This window comes from Ambystoma mexicanum, chromosome 4q (assembly GCF_040938575.1).
Source record: "Ambystoma mexicanum isolate Mex_15411 chromosome 4q, UKY_AmexF1_1, whole genome shotgun sequence".
Classification (NCBI taxonomy): Eukaryota; Metazoa; Chordata; class Amphibia; order Caudata; family Ambystomatidae; genus Ambystoma; species Ambystoma mexicanum.
The window spans coordinates 195809111-195836350 of NC_090928.1; the positions used below are offsets into that span (position 1 = coordinate 195809111).

General features: G+C 47.8%; 1 protein-coding gene across 2 annotated transcripts in view; it reads right to left on the minus strand.

The window, feature by feature from the left end:
* The window catches only part of SNX9 (sorting nexin 9), a 1580311-nt gene that overhangs the window by 379246 nt on the left and 1173825 nt on the right, over positions 1–27240 (minus strand). The gene's annotated exons all lie outside the window — the stretch shown is intronic.

A 27240-nucleotide genomic window follows, 5' to 3' on the forward strand; every position in this document is an offset into this window, starting at 1 on the left:
ACACTCTCCTCACAAGGCATTTTGTAAGAATGCTCTGCTGAAGCGGGCATCCTGGTGTTCCCAAGTTCCCAGGCGTCTAGGCAATAATGCTTGATGAATTTGTTGAGGGATGACCATGTCGCTGATTGACAAATGTCCATGGTAATGACTCCTCCCTGTAAGGCTGAGAAAGTTGCTACTCCTCTAGTGGTGTGTGCTTTTAGCCCTTCCAGTACTGATTTTCCCGCTGTATAATAATTGTTAGTACAATCCATTTTGATACGGTTTATTTTGTTATCACCTTTTCCCTTCTAAAGTCAGCGTACTGTGAGAAACCTGAAGGTATTCTCCCAAGTAGAGCCCAGGAAGCCCTTATCCAGGTGGCCAGGACACGGCCATCGCTGTTGGATCCAGTTCCTGGGGGTGGACAAGTGGGGCAGGATCAACAGGGTGAGGGAGACCGGGGTTATTCTTGGTAGAGTATCCAGGGTGAGGCGCAGTACTGTGCCAAGGAGGAAGAAGACGAAATTCCTAAGGCTTTCGTAGGTTACAGTACATCTGCCTCCAACATTCTATGAAATCTCTCTCTTCTGAATCCAATAAACCCTCCATACAAAACACATCCTTTAAGATTTCTATTCCGCTTGTATCTCATTCAAAGAACCCCAGACATTCTTGTCTACATTCCTCTAGGTGATTTGTCCCGAACACCTGATCTAAAAGAACAGGCCCCTACTATTCCCACAACCCCCTATGTTCTGATCTCCATCCCAGTCATTCTCATTCATTTCACAAACATTGCCTATCCCGTTCCGTAGGAGTGACAGGCCCCTACTATTCCCACAACCCCCTATGTTCTGATCTCCATCCCAGTCATTCTCATTCATTTCTCAAACATTTCTCAAACATTGCCGATCCCGTTCCGTAGGATACTCTGACACTCCAACGCCTCCCCTTTCAAATACAAAGACTATAATTCCTGATAACACCTTATCCCCATCTTATTACGCAGAACATGTAGAAACTTTACCTTTCCCCTTTTCCGCCACCAACACTTTTAACCCGAAGTAGAAAACAACGGACTTGTAATAAGACTGTTTATTTGGCATGTCTTAACCGTAGCGTCAGGCAAAGTCAGGCAATTAACCTGAATCACACACACCTGATGGCCCTTTGCTTTCCCCACATGGATAAAAGGTGTAACCAGAGAGCACAGTACGAGCAAGGCGAGAACAGCAAACAGCATGGCGAGACGGCTCCCACGCAACAGTCCAAAGGAAGGAGGCTAGCATCGAGAGGGTGGTGAGGAGAGAAGGGACCTTGACCTTTTCGTCCCAGGCCCGCAGAACCTTCGTGGACAACCTGGAATAATAACCTGGGACAAGGAAGGGAAATTGAACAGAGAACAAGCGGTAAGACCAATTTCACTGATAGACAGGGAATCCTATTTACACTATAGTTTATCCTGCTTATATATATCTTTTGTTTAGATGACTTGGAGAGATCAGCGTTTTTCTTCTTAGAGAAACCCAAAGGAGCTAGCTCAAAGAAAAGAAAGCTCAAAGCGGCATTACAAGTAAAATACTGCATTAGGGACACACGAGCAGACATATGCCCTGAAGGCTCCAAGAAACCAGGTGAAATTTGCCAGTTGTGAGGAGCACAAAGCTAAAGAAAAAAAACAGAAAGAGAGAAAAGGAAAGCCTCATGAAAAAAACTGGTTGCCACAGAGGGAGGATCTTTGTGCATTGCGCTAGCTAAGTTACCTGCCAGAGCTATGACAGCAGAGCAACCCAAGTAAGCTATGAGCTAGAGATGTGAGAGAGCAAAGTGGACCAAGGGAGTTGTGAGGTGCCCAAGGGTCCTCAGAGAATCAAGATGCATGAGCAACCAGAGAGAGATGAAATGCCTGAGAGAGCCAATCAGCCCTGGAAAGGTAAGAAAAATGGAGATGGGTGCTGTATTCATTGGTACATAATGCCGAGGAAATGCACCCCCAAATCAATCATTTAGAGTCAGCTCGACACTATATCAATGTGAGCTTATCAGGAAATGTGCTGCCACTATATACCTGCAAGGTTATCTGGAAGTGAGCCGGGCACTATATCCATGGAATTGAGGTGGGCATTATTTCCCTGGTAGATACAAACAGTGTGCTGGATGTTATATCCCAGAGACTGCATTTAGGTGACGGGAAGCATGGTGGATGCTATATCCCAAAGACATTTTGGTGTCAAAAATCCTACTGGCTGTTGCAACACTAGATTAAGACGGATTAGAGTGATAACCAGAAGATGCCAAGTATCCCTATAAAATAGGGAAACCCTGATGCACCATACTTTATCCTTTCCAATAACCTTTGCTTAGATTGTTCTGAGAGAAGTTTTCCATTTGTATCAACCTCATAGCCCCTTAAGGCATTTATCCCTTCTCTCCTATGGAGCGCCTTTCTCATGGGGCCAGGATTGTGCGTCCACAGTACAATAATCCCCCTGGGTGGATCCCATGGGCGAGGTAGCCCTGGGTGGATCCCATGGGCGAGGTAGCCCCTTATGGCATTCGGGACAACAATCCCAGGAGAACACAATATAACGCCTGTGGGTCACCCTCTCCTTATCTGATAAAGCCAGATCCTTCTTACACACTGCCAAACAGTATTCGTATGTTTTATTGTAAAGTCAGTCCAACTAAGGCAATAGACACGAGTAAGGTTCAGGAAAATCAAACTTGCCCTCCAACCACTATGAACATAGGCACAGTGAAGAGGAAAGATGGCTAGGAGTAGGAAGATTACTCAAATGAACTTTGGCAAGTGGTCTAGTCTTCCGTCATATCTCCTTGGACTAACAAGATACAAAATAGACTAGGGAAACCAGGTACAGGAGAACGATCCTCCGGAGAAGTGCTTCAGAGAAGCCTACCCAGCTACCATGAACCAGGAAGGGAAGACACCGTGCACAGAGGGGGAAGAGAGACTGCCCGTAGTCCAAGACATGGAAACTATGAGTCTCGCTCCCTGAACAGACCACTGGGCATCCCATGATCCCCGAATGAACAAGCGGAGAGGAAACTCAGAGATGCAGAGGTCTGAAGAGTTGCGACCGATAGCTGGAAGAGTTCGAACGGCACTGGAGTCCTGTGAGGAAGTCACGCTGCTCGGAAGAAGCGAACCAAATGCTGAGGTACACGGGCAGATCGGAAGGGGCAGGAGGTCCAGAGAAGCTGAGTAAGAACAGATTCAGAGGGTCGGGGAGCCTGAAAGCCAAAAAATAAGACAAGCTAGCACCCTGAGTAAGAGACAGATAGTATGAATGTCTGTGACCCTACACCAAGACAACCTGTGAAGGGAGAACACTTAGCTTGGGATAAGAGTGAACCAAGTCATCAGGGAACTGTAATGAAAGTCTGGGACATGCACCCATATTGGAAACAGAGAATACGAGTGTTTGAGACCCTAAAAGGGAGAAAAAGAAATATAGAAGAAATACAGGGGTGGCAGGAGAGTGAAGCAAGCCGTAAAGGAACTATACTACGAGTCTGGGGCTCACATCCATATTTGAAACAGAGAGTAAGAGGGTCTGGGACTGTGAGAAACCTGAAGGTGTCTCACCCGCTAGTCCCGGGGATCGGTCATCCAGGTGGCCAGAACACGGCCATCGCTATTGGATCCAGTTCCTGGGGGTGGACCAGTGCGGGGGATCACCTGGATGGGGGGGGTGGGTCTTCGAAGAGTGGAAGTGGGACACCTTTTACCCATCCTACCCCATAGAATATTTTGAAAATTACCCCCACCCAGTTTCCTACACAAACACTTTTTCACAGTGCGAAAAAGATAACAGACTAACTCGAAAGCCGTTTACCTGGCATGTCCCAACACAAGAGTCAGGCAATTGTTGATAACGACAAAGCCCGGACTGCCCTTTCCCTTCCCCACAGGGATAAAAGGCAGAGCATGAGAGCACACTTTGAGCAAGGCCGAACGCACAAGGAAGCAGCTATTCCAGGACGGCAGTTCAAACGGAGGAGAAAGGCAGTGGAAACCGAAAGGACAACAAGGAGGGAATTGCCCTTTTCAAGCCTTTGATAAAAGAACAGTAAGACCGGGGATTGCAGCTGGCGATGGGTGTGGAAGATATCAACAGTAAACAGGGCCCTCCCGCACTGATAGCCAGGGTGGGGAAAAGAGATTGCCGCCGTGGTACAGTTCTTGACTCCAGTGGAAGAAAAGCCAGCGAGTTCAGCACAGCCAGTCAGTCAGAGGAAATTGATAGTGGACCGGACTGTGTTAAGCTCAAGGTTGCAGTGGCAAAATTAGTATAAAGATAAGAAGATAATAGACAAAGGTCTTTTGTGAACAACCAAGGTATAAGGGTTATAGTGGTCCGGCGCTGCGTGGGCCCTCATTCGAAAGACTAACCAATGTCCCGCTCCTGAACAAGGAGGATGTGTTGAGTTGGGAAAACTACAAGAACCAAGTGGCCCTAGGGGACGCCAGTGAGAGATGTCAAAGTGGTCATACAAGGGTCAAGTCAAAACCCCTCGTACAGTCGAAAGTCTTTGACACGTTGTAAACTGAAAAGCTAAGTGAACTGCATTTTGGTGACAAACGTGAACCTGATTGATGGATGTCCCCTCTGAGTGGTTGGTCTGAGCCCGACTGAGGGAGGGTGAAGTTGGGAATGGGATCGGAGTCCGGCTGAGGGGGATGCTCAGGTGAAGAGTAGTCGCGCAACGTGAAGATTAACAGAAGGAACTTTTGTTTGTTGTTTGTGATACATCAGGCCCTTTGAAGCAAGAGACTTTGCATAAAGAGACTCGGGCACAGAAGGCCCTGATATTGGAAAAGGAACGGTAAACTCGGCCTGGCAAAGCCCAGAAGTGTGCAGTGCTCGAGAGTCCTGCCTTATCCCGTGCTTCAAATGTGGGGAAGGGAGAACCTGGCCATAACACTGTGACTTATCATTTTGTGAACACTTCTTTCTTTCCTTGTGAAAATTATCCCACACTATTTTGTAGCATAGCGGTAAGGATTGGCAATAGTTTTTTTTAGTATAGACCGTTTTTATTTGACTAGACTCCAAAAGGACTGTATTATTATTTGATGGTCGTAGTTTGCTCCCATCTTAGATTTAAGTTTAGATTAGCCGGAGAAGTCGGTCTTGTTTCCATTAGGGGGATTATGGGAAGGTCGGCTGGAGGACTTGCCAGAGGTGGGGATAAGATGGGAAAAGGAGTCATTTCGGTATCTCGGCGTACAGGTGTTCCATGACACAGTGAATATGTTTGTGTAAAACACAGGGAGGGCATTATCCAAAATAGGAGATTCTATCCAATTCTGGAAGGCGCTGCATCTTTCACTGATGGGTAGAGTGGCGTTATGTAAAATGGTGATCCTTCCACGGTTGCTCTACTTCTTCACTAATATACCATATGTGGCAAAGAGTGTTCTTTAGAATGTTAGATGTTAAGGTTAGGGAGTTACTGTGAGGTGTGGGGAGGAAGAATGTTTCCGTGCAAACGCTAAGGAGAGCTAGGGAGAAAGGAGGGCTGGTCTTCCGATTTATGAAAAATACTTTGTGGCGGAGCAACTACAGTCGGTTTTGGTGTGGGATCAGTCGGAGGGGGAATCCCTCAAGGTATTGGTAGGGACCTGGCAGTCGGATTGTAGGCTGGTGGAACTTTTGTGGCACTCGTTGGGGGCTGGAGGGGGGTTGGTAGTCTTTGAGGCAGTGAGGGAGACATGGAGGAAGTATGGGGGGTAGAGGGGTGAGGGGACGCTATGAGGGGGGTCTCCCATGGGGTGGCCGATCAGAAATTGCGTTAGGCGATAGGGAGAGTGGGGGATTTGGAGGTTGAGGGAGAAAGGATGTGAGAAGGTGGGGGATCTCTTTGAAGGCGGGAAGCTTCTCACTTGTGAGGAGTGGTGTGAAGTTTGATTTGCCGAGGGGGGGTTTTCTGGCGTATGGGGCGGTGGTCCGTAAGATGGCGGAACTGTGGGAGGGGATTCCTGAGGACCCGGAACCATGTCCGGTTCTTCGAGTGTTACTTAGTCGGATGGGGGTAGGGCATGCATTTTGCGCATTTATAAGGCACTTGGGGAAGGGGTGGCAGAGGGGGAATTGAAGGCCAGGGAAAAATGGGAGGCAGATATGGGACGCTCTATATCAGATACAGAATGGAGGCAGTCCTGGGACCTGGTCCGGAAGACTTCAAGGAATGACCGCTTCCAGTTAGTTCAGTTTAATATTTTGCATAGGACATATATTACCCCGATAGCACTCCGGTCAATGAATGCAGAACGATCAGACGAATGTCCTAGATGTGGCTCGGAACAGGCAGGGTTCTGGCATATGGTATGGGAATGTGAGTTAATAGTGGAATATTGAAATGACATTCTAAACGAGGTGAATGAGGTGCTGGTGACCAGTTGGGAAAGAAGCCCGGGGATTTGTCTGTGGGGGAAGTTACCAGGGGGAAAACGAAATAAGTTGCGAAATAGGCTGGGCCGGTTCTTACTCATATTGGCAAAGCACCGTATGGCGATAGCATGGAAATTGCCGCAGGGCCCGGTCATCAATTTATGGCGGAAGGACATACGGAGATGGGGGCTTAGTGGAATTAACAGTGCTGCAGAATGTAGAGGCAGAGGTTGATGGGAAGGAGGTAACAGTTCACTGGTCTCAACTGCTAAATGATCTGTCAAGGGACAATGACCTACGCCCGCCATGAAATTGCCGGTATTAGAGAGAGAGTATGAGGGAGTTGTGCGAAGGGGAGATTAGGGGGATATGATCTGGAGATGGGCCTACTCAAATCTCAACAAACAAGAAATACAGAAGACTGTGTGCGGTCATTATTGGGGAGTGAAGGACTCAGGGGGGTATTGGGGTAGGGGGAGGAGGGTGAAGAGGGGTGGGAGGGAAGGGGAATTAGTTGAATAGTTTGATTAAAGTTTGTTAATGGATATGGGGAGATTGCTGTGGGGGGTGCGGAGGGTACGTTTTTGAGAACTGTTTTGCCAAAATGTAAATAAGGAGTTTAAAAGAAAACAAAAAAAAGTTTAGATTAGGCATTTATCTCATCCATTTTTACAGCTTAATAAACACTCTTGAACTGTGATTACTTGTGTCTGTCTTGCTTTGTTACCATGCCTTCCTTACAGGACCCTGAAAGGAAGAAGGAAATACTGAAGAAATCCATGCTCTCCAGGCGGTTGCAAACAGCACAGCTAGTCTGGGACCCACACCCATATTAGAGTCCAAGAATAAAGTGAGATTTATTTATACTACAGGGTCTTGGACCAACCAGGAAGAGACTAAGAAACTGTCATATTGCCCTAGGTACTGTTTGGCAGGAGAGTGAACTAGACCTACCCAGGGAACAAACCAGAACACAGGTTTCAAAAGGAACAGACTATTTATGAAAGTGTGTAAAACCAGGCAAACGATGCAAGTTCCCATGCGATATAAGACAATGCATTACTTACCGTAAAAGCATTTCTGATGGTTGTATCTGCTTAGATTCACATGCTGTGCATAGGTCCGACATCCAGTGGTCACTGCGGAGTATTGCATTTTGTTTTTCGTAGTCGAAAAGGGGACGTCGACAAGGCGTGTCTGTAACACTATCCCTATAGTGACGTGCGTTGTACCCACAATCCCTCACGCGTCGAGGTCCCTCTGTTTGTATTTTTCTGCCCTGAGGGAGCCTTCTAGACGTGAGTGAGTACAGAAAAGAGAGATATAAAAGGAAGTCTATGTTCCTTCCATCCGAGCGGGGAGGAAGGGTGGGCGCATGTGAATCTAAGCAGATACAACCATCAGAAATGCTTTTACGGTAAGTAATGCATTGTCTTCTGATGTTTGTTAATCTGCTTAGAATCACACGCTGTGCATACACTAGCGAGCAGTACCCGGAGTTGGCGGTGGGTTATGAGAAGGAACAGTAGAGAAAAGATGTCTTAATACTGCCTGTCCCACCTGGGAGTGTGCATCTAGACAGTAGTGTTTTGTAAAGGTGTGCACAGAACTCCAGGTAGCCGCTGGAGCCAGGCTGCTAAGTTCATGGTCTGAGGGCATGGATGCAGTGTCCTGCCCTTGTCTTGTGACAGCATGTTGTACGGGCAAGGAAGTTTAATTGGGGGAGATAGGGACATCTCCATCAAGTGAGCGAACCATGGCTGCCGGGCCCACATTGGGGCCACTAGTATCATGGTCACCTGCTCTTGGTGCATCTTGTGCACCACCTTGTTGAGGAGGGGAGTCGGGGGAAAGGCGTAAACAAATTTCCCTGACCATTGAATCAACAGACCGTTCCCCTTGGACTGGTTCTGGGGGTACCTGGAGGCGTAACTTTGGCATTGTGAGTTCTCCAGGGTTGCGAACAGGTCTATTTCCGGGAAACCCCATTGCGTGAAGACGATTAAGACGATGTCTTCTTGCAATTGCCATTCGTACTCTTTGGGTAGGGGGAAGTCTCTGCTGAGTTTGTCTGCTAGCAGATTGAGTTCCCCTGGTACATGTTGTGATAGTAGGAACATGTTGTGTTTGAGAGCCCACTTCCATATATTCTGGGACAGCTTGGACAGTCCTGGAGAGTGAGTGCCCCCTTGCTTGTTGAGATAGTACATGGCTGTGGTGCTGTCTGTGAGGACCATCACTGTCTTTCCTTGTAAGTGTTCCTGAAAGGCTTTCAGTGCTTTGAACACTGCTAATAGTTCCAGCAGGTTTATATGTTTGGATGCTAAGCTCGGAGTCCACACTCCGTGAGCAGTCTGATGGGATAGGTGAGCCCCCCATCCTGTAAGGGATGCGTCTGTGGTTAGAGTGGCTTCCACTGCGGGTGTGGCAAAAGAATAACAGGTTTTCCTTTGTCCACCACCGTAGCGAGAGAACCAAGGCCTGCGAGACCACCACTAGATCGTCCCATTGTCCGCTGGCCTGACACCACTGGCTGTAGAGCCACTCTTGCATTGGGCGCAGGCGCGCGTGAGGTGCCAAATAAATACATGACGCCATCATCCCTAGCAAACGCATTGCTTTGCGTACCGTAACCTCTCGACCTGCCACATAATGGGGGATCTGAAACAGCATGTTTTGGACCCTCTCGTTGGAGGGGAAGACAAGGCCGTCCTTTGTTCGAATTAGAGCCCCTAGGAATTGTTTGATTTGGCTGGGGTCTAAGCTGGACTTCTTTTCGTTGATGGAGAAGCCCAGTTGGGACAAAAGGTCTACGGTCCTTTGGGTATTGGAGAAGCATGTTTCGTAAGAATCCCCTGTTATGAGCCAGTCGTCGAGGTACGGGTAAACCGGGATGGATAATCTGCGCAGGTGGGCCGCTGCCACTGCAGTACTTTCGTAAATACCCTTGGTGCAGATGCTATCCCGAAGGGTAGTACTCTGAACTGGTAGTGTTTGTTCTCTATCTTGAACCTGAGGTATTTTCTGTGCGCTGGCAACATTAAAATATGAAAGTATGCATCTTTCATGTCTAGTGTTGTCATGTAATCCCCCTGTGATAACAGTGGGATTACATCCTGCAAGGTTACCATACAAAACTTTTGGGGTTTGACAAAATTGTTCGCTGGACGCAGATCTAATACAGGGCGCATGGTTAAATCCTTTTTGGGTACAAGGAAGTACACTGAATAAATACCTTCTGTTACCTGCGATAGGGGGACAGCCTCTATAGCTTCTTTCTTTAGTAGCTCTTCTACTTCTTGAAGAAGAATAGTGAGGTGTTCCGGTGTCATGCGCCGGTTCCGTGGGGGTCTGTATTTTGGGGAACCGTTGAATTCGATGCAGTATCCGTGGGCTATGGTGGATAATACCCAGCGGTCTGACGTTATTCCCTCCCATGCTGAAAGGAACGATGTTAGCCGGCCCCCGACCGGTGATGCATGGGAGGGGACCCGAATCTTTGGGTCATTTGTTGGTATTGGGCGTGGGGTCTTCTGGACTGGAGCCGCGCCCTCTTCCTTTGCCACGACGTTGGCCTCTTTGACTGAACTGGGTGCTTTGGTTAGAGGGCCAGTTGGTAGCAGAGTAAAATTGTTGTTGGCTTTGCTGCTGGCGTTGGCCACGAAAGGAGCGTCTATTGCCATAGCTGCGTCTGTTAGGTGGCCTAGAAATTTGGTCAAGAGTCTTGATGGTATCAAACTCCTTCTTCGCATGTTCTAGGGCCTCATCAACTGCTTTTCCAAACAGATGCGTTTGCTCTATGGGCTTATTTATTAGGGAAGCCTGGGTTTCTGGCTTAAATCCCGAATTGCGCAGCCAGACATGGCGTTTGAGAAGTATTCCCTGAACCAGGGAACGTCCAGCTGTCTCTGCGGCATCCAAGGATTTCTTTACGATGCCCTGGTTTACAAGAGTTCCCTCTGATATAGTAGCCAACAGGCGTGAACGCAGGGGTTCTGGTGCGTCCTCTGCTTCGCTGCGCAGCTTGCTCCACTGTGCATCTGCGTAGCTAGCTAATAGGGAATTGTTATTCGCAATCCTAGTTGAGAAGGCGGCGGAGGTCGTGATTCTCTTCCCAAGTGCATAGAGCTTCTTGCCCTCTTTGTCAGGTGGTGCCTCACTAGTAGATAGTGGTACCCCCGCTCTCTTTCTTGCGTTAATAACTACCAGAGTGTCCGGAATAGAATGTCCCCTGATGTACAAAGGGTCAGAAGACGAAGGGCTGAAGAGCTTTTCTATCCGAGGGTTGACCCCTCTGACTAAGGCCGGATTGGAAAGGGAAGGAGTTATTCTTCTCCTTATAGAAGCCAGGAGCGGAATGGACTGACTGACCGGGGCTTTTTCTTTAATATCTTTTTCTACAAAGTCTATGTCCGGAAGAGTCTCCCCTGTGTCTATTTCAAAATGCGCTGCTGCCTTGCGCAATAGTGCATTAAGTGAAGGCTGGTCATCTATGGGGGAGGTGTTCCCAATAGGTGAGTCCTTGGGAGGAGAAGGGTGAAAGACATCAGGGTCTGAGTGCACTGATGGGGATTGCCAAGGCTGCACTGATGGGGAGTGCCAGGGCTGTGAGGTAGCTGTATCTTCCTCAAAAGCTCCTGCGCTAGTGTAAGGGTCTTCCTCAAACCTATCCTCCTCATGTTCTTCCTCTCCACCTAAACACTCCTCATCTTCCTGGAGGTATTGCTCCTCTTCAGTGAGGTCATATGCATCTGTAGAAGGGGGAAACAGCCTAGGAATCTTGACCCTAGGGTCATCCTGGGTCCATTCTCTTGGTCTTTTGGGTGTGGGTGGGTTTTGGCTACCCAAAAACCTCTCCATCTTTTCCATACAAGAATGGAGTCTTTCCATGGTCTCATGGGGAACCCCTGAATAGTCTAGAGGGGGGAAATCAGTGTTATCACCTTCAAAACGCTTCGAACGCTCCCACAACGTCGACGAAAGGTTTCCGTCGCCCTCAGAAAAGCCCTCCGGTAGTTCAGAAGTGCCTTTAGATGAATGGGGCAGTTCCTGGCTACTCTTGTGCTTTTTCGGCGTTTCTATTTCCTTGGGTGCGGTATTCGACGTCTGTTTCGTCGTCCGCTTACGTTTATCCTCGGAAACAATTCTCGCCAGACTCTCGACGACGAGTTCGTCAGTCGAGGGTTCTGGAGTCGGCGTTGCCTGCGCTGCGCGTTGTTTTTCGACGGCCGCTCTAGGGAGCGTTACGTCGGATGTTTTTGAGGTAGCGCCCGTGTTAGATGAAAGCCCAATCGCTGGTCGCGGCTGCGTTTGCGGGTGGGGCTTGAGACCCTTGCGGTCTGAGGTCGACGCCGGAGTGCCCTGCGTCCCCTTCGGCGCTGGTGGATCCTTCGTCCTCGACGAAGAAGAGCCGTGGGTTGTGTGCTTAGGCCTATGGGGTCTGTGTGCGTCCTTGTCGCCGGGGTGTTCATCCCCATAAGCAGGGCGTGAGCCGAGCCCGTCGGGGCCGGGGACGGACGTCGAGGAGCGCGAGCGCTCCTTCTGGGGGTTAAAGACTTCCGTAACGGACGTCGAGTTATCACCCTCCTCGTCACTTTCTGTAACAGCGGCAGCGGGTCAGGAAACTGACTTCGACATAGCGTAGTCCGCCCACCTCTTAACTTTCCGTTCTTTAAGTGTTCTTGGTTTCAAGAGCTTACAGGCCGCGCAGCTGTCCTCTTTATGATCGAGGGGCAAGCAACGATTACAGAGCTTGTGTTTGTCCTTCCAAGTGTATTTGCCCCTACAGCGTGGGCAAAACTTAAAAGGTGTCCTCTCCATAGCTGAGGCAATAAAAACTGGTGATAACAACCCCAAGGGAAAGATAGGGGAGAAAGAAAGACATTCTCGACGAGAAGATAAAAGTTCGAACCCCCACTCTCCCTACTGTAAGTTGGCCGGCGAGGCCTGGCCACGTGTTCGGCAGCGCCGAGGGATCTCCTCCGTCTCTTCCTCTCCGTCGAAAACTTGCACGGCGGAGAAACAGCTTCACAGCTAACGTCGAGGGGAGGGATCTTTACAATAAGTATATATTAAGGACCGAGGTCCGTAGTAATTGTTTTGCAATGTCTCTCTAGGAGCTCTGCGTAAGGCGACCATAAACTGGGCGGAAAAAAACAATCTGAGGGACCTCGACGCGTGAGGGATTGTGGGTACAACGCACGTCACTATAGGGATAGTGTTACAGACACGCCTTGTCGACGTCCCCTTTTCGACTACGAAAAACAAAATGCAATACTCCGCAGTGACCACTGGATGTCGGACCTATGCACAGCATGTGATTCTAAGCAGATTAACAAACATCAGAAACATTGTTTCTAAGGAAGCAAGCTCTTAGCTTATGAAGTGGAATAAGCAAGAATCCAGGGGAAAGGAGTAATTACCTGGATATTGGAACAGTCTCTCTTTAGAAGAGAACATTTTCTTTTATCAATACAACCAATTACATTTGGAACTTTCGATTGATGAAGGATTTTCATCATCACTTTTTGAGAAGAGAACATCCTTAAACCTTAGATTTATGTTATTAGTGTTCAGATCGGAGTTAAGGTTTTTGGACACGATTGTGACTAACGTTTTATTTGACATCCCAACAGTTTCAATAGTTTTCTTTGAGGCCGGGACGGCACTTGTCCAACCCTCAATTTACTTTAATAAATGTTTATGACAACAATCATGTCACTTCTTTGTCAGAGCCTTCCTTCTGTACCCTTACACGACCCAGACAAGAATAAAGTAATTTGAAATATATCACTTGTGTGGGTCAGTTGGTGCTCCACATAAGGCTACCATAGCAAAAACATGTGTGCCAAAGGTGTCCAATATCTTTGACACTCAGAAAGGATGAAGTTCATGGAATGAGATCGGGCCTGATAAAGGCCCGACCCACTAACATCTTTGGACCCAACAGAGGCTGGTTTGTGTTTTTTCTACTGAGGGATAGATTAGGGTTTATCCCTTGATGTCAAAACAGGGTTGCAAATGCTGAGCACCATGGTAGCAGCACCCCAGCCTGTTGGCCGGTTGTTCATCAATGTATGGATCATCTCCTTTAAAGCAGGACGACCAGAGTATTAGTCACCCATGCCAGAATCCACATGGATGAATCTACTCATTGTCTGTGGAAGAAGAAAACGTTCTGAAGATTTATGTGGATGAATGCTTCCAGAAGGGGTTAAACTCGACCTTTGAACTAGTCTGCTGAGGCCCCAATATTTTTTGTAAAGCAGAAAACTGGCAAGTTCTGCCCAGGCATGGAGTATCACCAATTACACAAGATCACAATCAAGAATGGGTACCCACTACCACTAATTTCCATGCTCCACGAGCAAGTTTAGGAAACCACCTGGTTCACTAGGTGGATTTATGTGAAGTGTACAACCTGTTGTGGATCCAAAAAGGAGATGAGTGGAAGACTGTATTCAAAACCAAGTACATACACTAAGTGTACTGCCATACTATTGAGCCTATGTAACGCTCCCAACACATTTCAACACTATTACCAATGTGTTCCATGACACAAAGTTCATGTGGCTGTGTATGTGGGTGATATACTCGTACTCTCAAAAGAAAAGAGCTTGGGCCTCATTACGGGTCCAGCAGTAACCCTGTTGGTGCTACTGGTGGGTTGCCGCTGTACCCATAAAAAATTAATAGCGCCGGACGTCCCGGTGCCACCGGGCTATTACAAGTCTCGCGGCCGGGAATTCAGGCGCCGGGAATTTTGTGAATCCCCAGTCCCCTAGAGTCCCCAAAGGACTTCTGTGATCAGTATGCCTACTGTGACCGCTCGCCCGGCACGGTCAGACCTGTTGGGCGCAGCGGCCCCGGCAGGCAGACTCGGAATGTGGCGGTCCGGAAACAAGGGTGCCGGTAAGCCTACTGGCACCCTTGTTTCCGGACCGCCACTATTGTAATGAGGCCCCATGTCTACCATCAAGAAGAAGAAATCCTGCAAAAACAGTCTTTATTCAAAATCCGAAAAGTGCCAGTTCCAGGGAAAGGTGGTGGAGTTCTTGGGCTAACGCTCAAGCCTTTTCTGTAAATACAAATCCCAGGAAGCATACACTGTCCTGGAGTGACCCACACCTACCAATATACAGAACAATAACAATCTCAGGAATTGCCTCTTTTTTCAATGATTTGTCAAGGATTTCGCTTACCTGGCGCAACCCCTTAATCAACTGACTCAGAAGTCACGCAGGAAGGCTTCCCCTAGACTCAAGAAAGCCTCCTCTTTGGACTGGGTTTCTATGTGTCATGACCTTCACCTGTTTGTACTAGACGCAGACGGCCCGAGGGGGCAGTGGGGGCCGTGCAGTCTAAAAAGGTAAAGGATGTGTTCCTTTATCCCATGGCCTATCATTCAAGAAAACTCATCCCAGCGGATGCCACCTACGATCACAAATGTCCGACAGATTCACCCAATTGAGTCTTCTGTTGGAGGGAACTTTGCACCCCATGGAACAAAAACTGATGTTCTTGAAAGAGGCCAGATACCTCCTCCCACGGCAATGCCCACTGGATGCTGTTTTTGGCTTGCTTCAACTATACTTTGTCTTCGCATCGCAGTTCAAAACAGGTGAAAGCCAAAGCTTTGTCCCTTACCAGCAGTGACGTCTTTATGTGAGGGCAAAAGGGGAACTTGCCCCGGACCCCCACCTTGGAGGGGGGGCACCCCACAAGGGTGTCTAATCTAAAGAAGTTAGTGACCATTGTTTACAACACTTAAATAGAACATGTCAAGATATTGTATGGCGTGTTGCTGAGGCACTTAACCTATTGCCTGCCTGTTGCAACAAATAGTTTCTGTTCTGATCAATTCACCCTGTAAAGCTTTCTGTGTTCACTGTCACACACATAGTTTGTGTGTTCACTACAACTCCTGTAGCAGTCTCTCCTTTCTATGGGAATAATATTGATCATGTGCAATAGCCAAAGTTGAAATACATACTGATGGATGTGAGTGCTGTGTCGGTTCATAAGATAGCTCAGTGTGTTAAGCACTAATTGCAGAGATTTGTGTTCGAAATTCCAGCAAGGCCAACTCAGCCTTTCCTATGTTTGAAGTTGATAAATCTTCAGGTATGTGTACTTTGTTTTGTAGTGCAACAGGTGTTATTTTCAGCAGTGTACCAGTAAGTGGTTGCTATAAAAAATAAAAAAATAAGAATATAGCATCAGTATGGTGAAGGTCTAGAAATTGGTTTCTGCAGATGGAGCCTTGTAAAACCTAGGCGGCTACCTCAAATAAAGACTATGGGCCTCATTACAAGTCTAGCGGCAAGCGTGCTGGTAAAACCGGCAGGTTGCCGCCAGACTTGCAAATATTTCTGGCGCCTGACTTCACGGAAACAATGGGGCATTACAGCCCCGGCGGTCTGTGAAGTCAGGTGCCGGAAAATGTAAATCCCCATTCGCATTTGGGTCTCATAGGACTCAATGGGAATGGGCAGCATGGAAGCACTGGCACCGTGTGCAACAGTGCTGGTGCTTCCATGAAAGATTGCGGGCGGGTGCCGTTCTGCCTGCCAGATCTGACCCTGGCGGGCGGGACAGCACCCGCCCACAGACTCGTAGTGTGCTGGTCCGCTAACAACGGTGCCGGTAAGCCTACTGGCACCGTTGTTACCAGACCGGCACACTTATAATGAGGCACAATAAAGTGTTAGTCAGAGAAGTGATTAGGTATGCAAATTCAAGACTGTGGAACCAAAGCGTTCATGCTTCTATCCTGGCTTCCCCAGCAGATGATACATTGATCCTGGACAAATCGACTTATTTCACTGACATTACTGTACTGTCTTCCTTGAAATGTTTGCCTTCTCACATGTTGGGGGTATTGTTTAGCCCATTGATTACCTGATCTGACTTTTTATGTAGGTCCTTTCAGCGGAAGGGGTCCTAGACAGAAGAGAGCGGATCAGATATTGCAGGCCTGTGGCAAGCATATTTTAAGGTCTGCTCATTTGGCACAAAAAAACAGTTTGCTTTTTTGTACAACCGAAAGGTTTTTGTGTATGTTTATAAATAACAATTTCACAAGCCTGTGTTTTGGGCCAATTTAAAGCATTAAAATACAAAAGAGATACCCAGATGTAATCTTTTAGGATCACATCAAATAGTATGCTGGAACCTATATACTTCCCTTGATGATCCATAAAATGAAGCTAGCATCATTCCCATTTTGCATAATGACCTTCTATAACATTTTGTTTTTAAAATTGTCATCTTAAATTATGTGATTGGTCTACTTTCTAAGTCAAATCTCTAAAATGGGATTATTTTAGTTCATGGTACGTATTAGGAAAGCAAGTGGTAAAGTGCAGAAATCGCAGAGTGGATGCAAATCCCAGCTTCATCTTTTAACCAACGTGTAATCCTCGGCATCTCATTTAATCTTGCACTGCCTAAAATGTCACAATTGTCAATCCCTAAACCATTCACAATTGTCACCCTTCTGAGTGATATTGTTCTCAGGGTATGAGCTTCACAACAGCTTCACACATGGTTTAACTGGCTATAGTGTTGCTTCCTCCATACTAATAGTGAGCATTGATATATTGCACACCACAGCCAGTTGTTTCTTTGCTCTGTAATGGCAACCCTACTTGAAAACCATGTCCCTCTTCTAATCTCAATCTGTCTGGATGAGTGTACCTTCCTGGTAGCTTCGAATCTTCATCCGCTACCTATTCTATGGTAGGTGTATCTTTCTCCTTGCTTCTAATTGGTCTCCTGTATCCATGCTTGAGCATTGATGCATTCTGTGAGGGAGCTGTCTATTCTGGATTATGTGTGCCTTTTACATCCGATCTGTGTCCTGAATCACGTATACTATGACTGGTGTACCTTCCTCGTTACTGCTAATTATGAAAAATAGCTTGTACGCTAGAATGCAAGTAGCCTTGTCGTGGACTGCTGATGTTGGCCTTCAAATTCTACTTCTTTATCATTCTTATTACAGTAGGAATGAAGAGGGTAAGGGAACTAAAAGGGAATACCATTGGCTATTTTAATAGCTGTGAGGTTACATGCCATGCTGTGTGTTGTGATCTCGATGACGGGGACACAACCAGATATTCTGGATACATTAAGTCATTTGGCTTGATGGAGGGGGCCCCCAAAGGTGTTCGTGCCCTGGGCCCCCAAAGTGCATAAGATGGCCCTTCTTACCAGCCCCCCACCCCATGAACTAGGTGGACATCTACATATCCTGGATCGTGTTCTAGCTACCAAAATTGGGCCATTTTCTGGTTTGGAGAATCAAGGCATTGTATTGCTTTAGACAACCACAGTAATTACGCTGGCGGAACAGCCAGAGTAGCAGCCTATTCACGAAGGCACATTATATTTATGCAAGATACAAGGCACCATGATGTTGCCACATATGTAGTATGTATATGCTCCCTTGTCCACGATGCCTATGAACGCAGAAGCCTCACATGACCATAAGGAGTTGCAATGACCTCAGAAATGGTGTACGAAGGAGCTTGGTGAACCTAAATGATGGTGTGAAACCATGGTTAGAGGCACTGCCATCCCGCTCCAACACGGAAATTCTCAGAAGCATGTCTAGAATGAAAAGGTTGTCTGGTAGAAAGGAGACATTCCTGCCTATCTCTCGAGTCAGTATGGCAGTGACTCCAGACTCTCATATAGGAAAAACAACTGAAGATGTAGAGGAAATGCCGATCTTGTTGGTACCCAGTGCTAGTGCCAAACAAGGTATGGCAAGAGATTTGAGAACTCTCTTACACATGGGACCATAAATTAAGGACATGGGAGGGTTTGGCAATGCAGGTGGTAACTGTGGTATTGATGAGGTGGTGGAAACATCAGGGAGTCTAAGGGGTATTACAGAGGAGGTTGTAACATCAGGGGGAAGGAGACACAAAGGAGGAGCAGGAGGCAAAAGCAAGAACTGAAGGAGCCATGTTGGCCAAAGGCACTTGGGAGAGGTGGGAGGATGAGGTACAAGATCCAGGCAAAGAGGCCAGAGAAAGTGAGTGAGAGCAATGGATGGGGTGGAGGCCCAAGATATAGCACAATGGAGGAGAAAAGCCCTGGGTGAAGGTTGGGTCATGGAAAGCATATTCGGTGTCGCCATTTATACTTGTGGCTTTTGAAGAAGAACAGAAAGCTCAGTCCGAGGACTGTCAAACCAGAGCAGAGAGGATTTAGGGTCCCCCTGGGAAACTGGAAACCGAGTACTAAAAGATGCCATAGAGTTCGGGAGCCCCTAGAAAACCTGCAGCCCCACTAGGAGGTGAGATGCCATCACAGCCAGTGTAAAAACTATTTTGTTCGCTTTGTGATTACACGGTTTTCCTTTTGTGTAAACAAAACATTGTAAACTTCACTTACTGTGCGGTCTTTTGTACATTCTATTTGGCCTCTATGACCGTGCATCAGTGGGTCTAAGTTATTTTGAACATAAAAGATTACACTGTAACCTTAAAATCAAAGAATATATACTTCAATGGAGAAATCAGTATTAAGATTCTTAGAGAATTCCAAAGACTCATTGTTGTCCACTGGTGTTTTAAAAAGTGCACAGAAACAATTTTAGTAAGAACTAAGAAATTCAACCTCCGGTACTTTGTTTCTTGCCCTTGCTGAGGAGAGTGAATATATTCATGGATACACGCTGTTCCTCATAGCATCCTGCAGCTGTCTAAAGCCACGTACCCCCCTTCCATTTCCCGAATACAAACACTTCATTTCATTAGATTGCGTTTTAGACGTAACATGTATAGCTCAGACTTGGCTAAGAATAGATATGAAAAGCAAGCAACGGGCTCGATGCCAGCTACTGTATACAAAAGGATGCAGTGTTTTGCGTTCGGAAAGTAGAAACCAGCGAACGACAGCATCATTTAACGGTTCTCTAACCACACTGCTAGGGAGAAATACTATACTTTCATTTAACAATTATTTTAACATGGTATCCTCTACATAATAACAGCTTGTCAAATGACAATTATTCAGCTATTGACAGTACTCCAGAAAGCGCTCAACGTCGTGACTTGGACCCCTTTTAACCTGTTCATGTCAATACGAACACCACATTTGTATTTGTTGGTGTGTTTTATAGAGGGTTCCGATCAGCAGACAGCATCATAGTGCTCTCGAAGACAAAATAACCAGCAGCATTGCTAAATAAGGAGCATTTAAGTGTGTGCCTAAAGGTTACAATTTTGCTTTCAATGCAAAGATATTGTGGTAATTAATTCCACTTCCTTGTAGCATGGTAAAATAAAGATCTGACACCAATTCAAGTATTCCCAAATCTTGAAACATTGAGAAGGCAGCTATCATGTGACCTAAGAGGTCTCTATGGGCCATAAAGACCGTCTTTGCGAAAGAACTGAATTTCATTCAACATAAATAGTTTTATGTATTAGGCAACGAATTTTCAACTGCCCTTTTTTTCATTGGCAGCCAGTGTCGTCAAGTTAGGCCCAATGAGATGCATTCATAGTTATTCACTTTTAGTATAAACCTGTTTTAGGCATTTTGAATTCTTTGCAACTGGGAAATTTGTTTTTTGGTGAGACCAAAGAAGATGCTATTTCCAAAATGCAACTGCGAAGAGATGAAGGCCTTCATAACTAACATATTTGGGAATAATAAAAGGGAAGCACACGTTTATTTTCATAGTGTGACAGGGCCAGTAATCTGACCATGTCAAGGAGGGGACCAACCCTGCCCTTGAAAGAGAATGTGGCAGCTGGGAGGGTACCAGTCTTCACATCTTTCCCTTTGCCTATATTTTTGAAGGCAGACCCTTCACCTCTGCCAGGCAAAAGTTGTCCCACACTCCAGGAACATTCACTGCTATTGATCGCTACAGCAAATCTCTGATGTCGCCAAGAGCAGAGCTGTACGCTGGCGGGAGAACAAACTTATAGAATGAATGGTGGCGTGACAGTGGTGCGCATCCATGTAGGGTCCCCAAAACACTTCTGCCAGTAGAACCAAGCGATGAGCACAGAGGTGGGCGCGGTAAAAACCTTGTTAAGAATCTCTCGCAAGTACACGCCCCAGGAGGAGGGAGCAGTAGAGTGGATGAGGGAGGAGATGCAACGTCAAAGGGTGGAGGTAATAACCCGGAGGAGTGAAACAGCAAAGGAACAGAGGATTGTTGGGAGGATTAAGAGGGGGAAGTCAGAGAAGGGAATAGTTTCTTACCTGTAACTCAATTTCTCCAGCATTGGTATCTTTCATGGATTCACATGCTTAGAATATTCCCCGTCGCCAGACTGGGAACCCTCGGTACACTTATGAAGCCGTTTTTCCATAGGAAAACTTCGACACTTTTGTGTCCTATCCACGTCGCTTTTGGGGCTGTGCACACCTGCCTCAATAGGACGTGGCGGTATAAATGCCCCGCCCCCTCGGCTCCCCTTCAGATTTCAACCCCTCCAAAGAACATGGGGGAAATACAGCCTGTACACTGCATTCAGGGGAGGCCGGCGGGCGCATGTGAATCCATGAAAGATACCAATGCTGGAGAAATGGAGTTACAGGTAAGAAACAATTCCCTTCTCCAGCATTGGATCTTTCATGGATTCACATGCTTAGAATAGATTGCACAGCAGTAAAACTCTGATATGGTGGCGTGAATGCAGTTAACCTTAATATTAGCACACACTTTCTTTTTTTCCCCTTTTTTTTTAACATATATATATATATATATATATATATATATATATATATGTATAGCCAATGCATAGAACGGCCACCACAATAGCCGACATAAATACCATATGCACTTAACATCTCTACCCATATATACACATATATAAGGAAGCATTAATACATACATACATACATACATACATATATATATATATATATATATATACACACACACATATACACATATATATGTACATTTGTTCCCTTTGGAAGGGGCTTACCTTACTGGAACAGATGGCGTAAGACTGCTCTTCCCACCTGCACATCATCCGCATGTTGCCTTTTAAGGCAGTAATGGCGGGTAAACGTGTGCGGCACCGACCAGGACGCCGCTTGGCAAATGTCTGTTAGTGGAATCCCTGCCCACAGTGCCGCTGAGGACGAGGTTGACCTCGTGGAATGAGACCTTGGACGTCCTTCTAGCGGTTTTCCCACCTTGGAGTGACAAAACGTAATCGTCGACGAGACCCATCTGGCCAGTCCTTGTTTTGAGATTGCCTTACCTCTCGTCGACGGGCCATAAGCCACAAACAGCTGCTGCGTAGTCCTGAACTGTTGAGACCGATGAAGGTAGAATTTCAGAGCTCTCTTCACGTCCAAAGTATGGAGGGCCTTCTCCGCAGGAGATGACAGATTTGCGAAAAAAGTAGGTAGAACAATTGACGAATGTTTATGAAAAACTGTAGGCACTTTTGGAATAAAACAAGGATTAGTAGACAGTACCACTTTCTCCTTAAAGAATCACAAGTACGGTGGATCTATGACCAACGCTTGTATCTCCGAGAGCAGCCAGCTTCCACGATAAGAACTTCATAGACGAGGAAGCCATCGGCTCAAAGGGCGCTTTCATTAGCCCTGCTAACACCAAGTTAAGACGCCAAGTCGGTGGAAAGCGTTTAATCGGAGGGAACGTACGGAATAGACCCCTCATGAAATGTTTTAGGAGTCTGTCGCTAAACAAGGGAGACGACTGCCTCCTCCTTGTGAACCTCGAGATGGCCACCAGGTGTACCTTTATTAACGAAAAAGACAATCCGCTGTTTGCCAAATGGAGCAGATATGGGAGAAGATGCTCTGGAGTTACATTTAAGGGTTGCAATCCCGGCTGAGTTCGACACCACGCACAAAATCTCTTCCACTTGCCTGCGTACGACGTGTTCGTGGAAGAGGCCCGCGCGGCCTGCAGGATTCTTCGACAATCTGATGAAATACGTAGGGTACCGAACTCCGAAAGTCAGGAGCCAAGCTGTGAGGTTGAGACTGTCCGGGTTGTGGTGCCAAACTGTCCCTTTGTTCCTGGACAGGAGGTTCGGAGTTTTCCAAAATGTTATCGGCTTGTCTATTGACAGTTGAAGGAGGTCGGAAAACCACACCTGTCTCGGGCAACACAGAGCCACCAGGATGACACGACACTTGTACCTGCGAATCCATTGCAGGGTTCTCCGTATGAGGGGAAACGGGGGGAAGGCGTAAAGAAACTTGTCCGTCCACGGGAAGGAGAACGCTTCCCCCAGCGAGCCCCGCTGTGGCCACCTGCTGGCATACAGTTTGCATTTCTTGTTCTCCTTGGTTGCAAAGAGGTCTAGAGACGGTCGTCCCCACCTCTTGAAGATGTTCGATAAATGAAGACTGTCTATTTCCCATTCATGTATTTGGTCCTTTGTCCTGCTGAGGGAGTCCGCTTGGTTGTTCCTTATCCCAGGGGGGTGGTGAGCTATGATGGTTATATCGTGTTTCAGAGCCCATTGCCATACTTTCTGAGCCTCGGTGGAAAGGGTTCTGGACTGCGTGCCTCCTTGCTTTCTCAGATAAAACATTGCTGTTTTGTTGTCTGTTAATATCCTCACTACCGATCCTTTTATGTGCGGGAGGAAAGATCTCAGGGCCCAGCGCACTGCCCTCAACTCCAGAACGTTGATGTGTAGGAGCGATTCCCTCGGAGACCACCGACCTTGTGTTTGGAGAGTGTCCATATGTGCTCCCCAGCCTGTTAGGGACGCGTCCGTGACTATCGTCACGTGAAACTCTGGTTCCTGCAGGGGTTCACCCCTGGCTAGGTTCCTAAAACTCTGCCACCACCGAAGGGCTCGCAGGAGACCCTCGTCGTCGACGACCAGTTTTTCTGACCAGAGTCCTTGGGTGTGGGTCCACCGGTCCGCCAGGAACTCTTCAATTGGCCTCATGAAAAGGCGGCAATTGTTCACCAGAGGAATGCAAGACACCATAGCGCCCAGAACTGACATATATCTTCTCACCGATACTTTGGCATCGATCCTCCACTGACTTGCTAGCTGGATGAGTTTGTGAATTCTGTCGACGGATGGTTTCGCCAACCCGGACTGGGTTTCGAATTGCGCACCCAAGAACACCAAGCTTGTTGACGGAGTCAAGGAAGACTTCTCGAAGTTTACTGCGAATCCCAGCCGTCGTAAAAGTTGCATGGTGGCTTGCAAGTTTGTTTGAGTTGCTACAGGGGAGGATCCCCTCACCAACCAGTCGTCGAGATACGGGTACACGTGATGGCCTTGCTTTCTCAGCCAAGCTGCAACTGGAGCCAAACATTTGGTGAACGTCCTGGGAGAGGACTTTAGCCCAAAAGGAAGCACTGTGAACTGGTAGTGAGTACGTCCTACCACAAACCTCAGGAACTTTCTGTGTCGCCGACGCATCGGTATGTGGAAGTACGCGTCTTGAAGGTCTAGAGATGACAGAAAATCTCCTTCTTGGACGGATCGGATCACTTCCTGGAGCGTGAGCATCTTGAATTTTAGGCTTTTCAACGCCTTGTTGAGGTCGCAAAGGTCGAGAATGGGACGCCATTTTACGTTTGGTTTTTTCACTACGAAGTACCGGGAATAATGCCCCTGACCCCTCTGTGATGCAGGAACTAGTTCTATAGCCCCTTTTTGTAGCATAAGCACTACTTCCTGCTGCAACACGCTCAGATGGGGTTGAGCTAAGAACGCTGGTGGAACGTGCGGAGGGTTGCTCTTGAATTGCATTGAATGTCCAAATCTTACGGTGTCCAGCACCCACTGATCCGTGGTTATTTGCTCCCATTCGTCGACACAATGCGATGCGCTGCCTCCCAGGACGCTCTGGCACCCGTCATTGTTGGTCTTTGGCTTGCTTATCTCTCGTTGACGACGAGTAGCCCGTCCTCTTCCTGGAGGTCTGGTAATCCCTACGCTGCTTTGCCGCTTGAGAAGCTCGTCTGTAGCCCTGCGAGGGGTATGCCGGACGTTTGAAGGATCTGTCTCTCGATGCTGAGAATCTGGAGTTCCTGATGCTCCCCTAAAGGGGTGAAAAGAACGAAAATTCCTTCCAGTCTGGAGGGTACCCAATGGGCGCGCCGTGTCAGAGTCCTCTTTCATCCCCTTTAGTGCCTCATCCACCTTCTCTCCGAACAGAAGGTCTCCTTCAAAGGGCATATCCAGCACCTTGTATTGCACCTCAGGTCTAAAGTTGGTGCATTTAAGCCACGCTTGCCTTCGTAGAACCACCCCGTTGTTGACTTGCTTGAATCCTGATTCTGCGAGGTCCACTGCAATGTTTATGGAATGATTTGAGGCCTCTTCACCCTCTCGGACGAGTAACATTGCCGCTTTCCTATGTTCCTCTGGGAGATGCTCTAGAATTGGTGCCAATCGGTGCCACATTTCTCTATCATACCTGGCCATTATAGCCAGCGAGTTGGCCGCCTTCACTGTCGTTGCACCCACCGACACCACCTTTTTTCCAAAGGCATCTTGCCTCCTGGCCTCGTTCTCTGGGGGAGTCGTGCACTTGTGCTGGGCTCTTGCCTTTCTCGCCGCCGCCGCTGACACCACCGAGTCCGGGGCTGGTTGGGAGGATAGGCATTTGGGGGTGGATTCTGGAGCCTTAAATTTCTTCTCCAGCCTACCTTTTATTGCGGGCTCTGAGAAAGGATGACGCATTGTCTGTAAACCCTCCTGCCACACATGATCCAGGATGGGTACCGAGAACACAGACCTCCTTCTCTTTCCCATGTGGTCGAAGAGAAAACAGTCTTTTTTCTCCTCCTCCTGCGCCAATCCGAATTCGGTGCACGCCTTGCTCATCATGGTTTGGAACGACCCAATGTCGTCCGGGGGAGACGGCTGAGGTGGGCTCCTTGGGGCTTCACATTCTGCCTCTGACTCCCAGGTTGGATCCCTAGAGGGGGATCCCGACACATTCGATAGACTCGGAGTCCAGCAGCTCTCCCTCTTCCTGGCCTGCTAGTACAGTCGTCGGCATCGTCGGAGTTGGCCGACGGGAAGGGCCAGGTTCGTCGACGATCGATTTGGTCGGAGTTGCCCCCTGAGGTAATCTCTCATCCACTTTCTTTAACAAGGTCTGTAATGTGGTGAGAACTTCCAGTGATAGAATCGACTGTGGGTTAAGTAGAGGGGTTGGGACTGGAATATTAGTCCCGCTGGAAAGGCTAACTCCTTGCAATCCGAGCTCTGCAGGCCCAGCTATCCTCTCACACTCCTCTTCCCCAGAGGACACCGACAAGGCTGCCTCTTGCTGCAGCAAAGATTCAGGTAAAACCGGGTAGAATACCTCCGGCTGCCAGGCCTCCTGTGGGATCTCCGTCGACGAGGCTAAAGTTGGGCCAGCCGTTGTCGTAGCCACCACCTGCGGCATAACCATAGACGAAGCCGACTGCATCATCGGCAGTGAGGGAGTCGACGATCGCCCTGCCGTCGTCGACGACGGTGGTGCCTGCGCAGTTCCATGAGGCGTTCCCGCCTTCTTTGAACTTGACCTGTGTTTCTCGGACTGTCGACTCAAGGATGATCTATGGTGATCACCTGAGGAGGATTTAGACTTTTCCTTTTCCTTCTTCAATGATGAAGATGATGAGGCTTTCTTCAGGGAAGACTCCCTCGCGGAATGGCTTCCCGACTTTTTCCGTCGGGCGTGGTTTCTTCACCAGGGGTTCGGCCGATGCCGAACGGAGGCGGGCCCCTGAGGATTTTGAAGCAGAGGCCACGCTGCCCGTGGAGCCTACCTCCGAAGGTGGGTACGCACCGGCCCCATCACTCAACCAGGCCACCAACCGCCGACTCCGGTCTTTAAGAGTCTTTTGGGAGAAGCCCTTACATATGTCGCATTTGTCTGCCGAGTGGTGAGGGTGTAGACAATAAATGCAGTCCATATGTCCCCTCCCCCCCCCCCCGTCTACCTTCTTCAGACCGAACGTAGCGCATAGGCGGAACAGAGCTTTCCCCCACATCAGGAAAAAAACAAGAACGAACAATCTTGACCAAAGAGTAGATGACGCGAGGTGATCCCACACTTTGGAAGACATTTGAAATCTGAAGGGGAGCCGCAGGGTGGGGCATTTATACCGCCACGTCCTATTGAGGCAGGCAGGCACAGCTCCAAAAAACGACGTGGATAGGACACGAAAGTGTCAAAGTTTTCCTATGGAAAAATGGCTTTATAAGTCTACCGAGGGTTCCCAGTCTGGCGACGGAGAATATTCTAAACATGTGAATCCATGAAAGATCCAATGCTGGAGAAAAAGAAGAAAGGTGAACGTGGTTGTGTAAATTGATCACGTCTCATTTCTGACCCCTCACAATGAACAAGCCTGAATACAACTGAGCAAGTGCAAGGCACTTTCCTAATTCCCTGGGAACACTAACTGGATGGTATTGGGATAGGTAGGAAGTGCCTGTGGGCCTCTAAACAGCGAGCATTTCAGGCAAATATCTTTTAGTGGAAGGTAGTGGTAGACAGTAGAGATTATCAGTTTATAGCACCAACTGGGGTTACGGATGCCTGGGCTAGTGCAGGAATCCCACGGAGTCTAGCGAGAGAGGGGTGGCGCGAGGGCCACACACTTTACTAAAAACCCTTGGACCTTCCTGGAGTCTCAGGAGTAATTTGTGTGTGCCATCTGTGACAAATGATGTCAGAGTGGGATTCCGATTGACCCAGGTACAGAAGTCACCCACAAGCTAACAATGTTGTGACTAGTGAGTAACTAGTACGGCCTGCATGCCCACCCAAATCACACTGAGAGCGGCTAGGTGTCACTTGTATGCTGACAAAGAGAAGATCATACCCCCACAAGCTCAAGCTT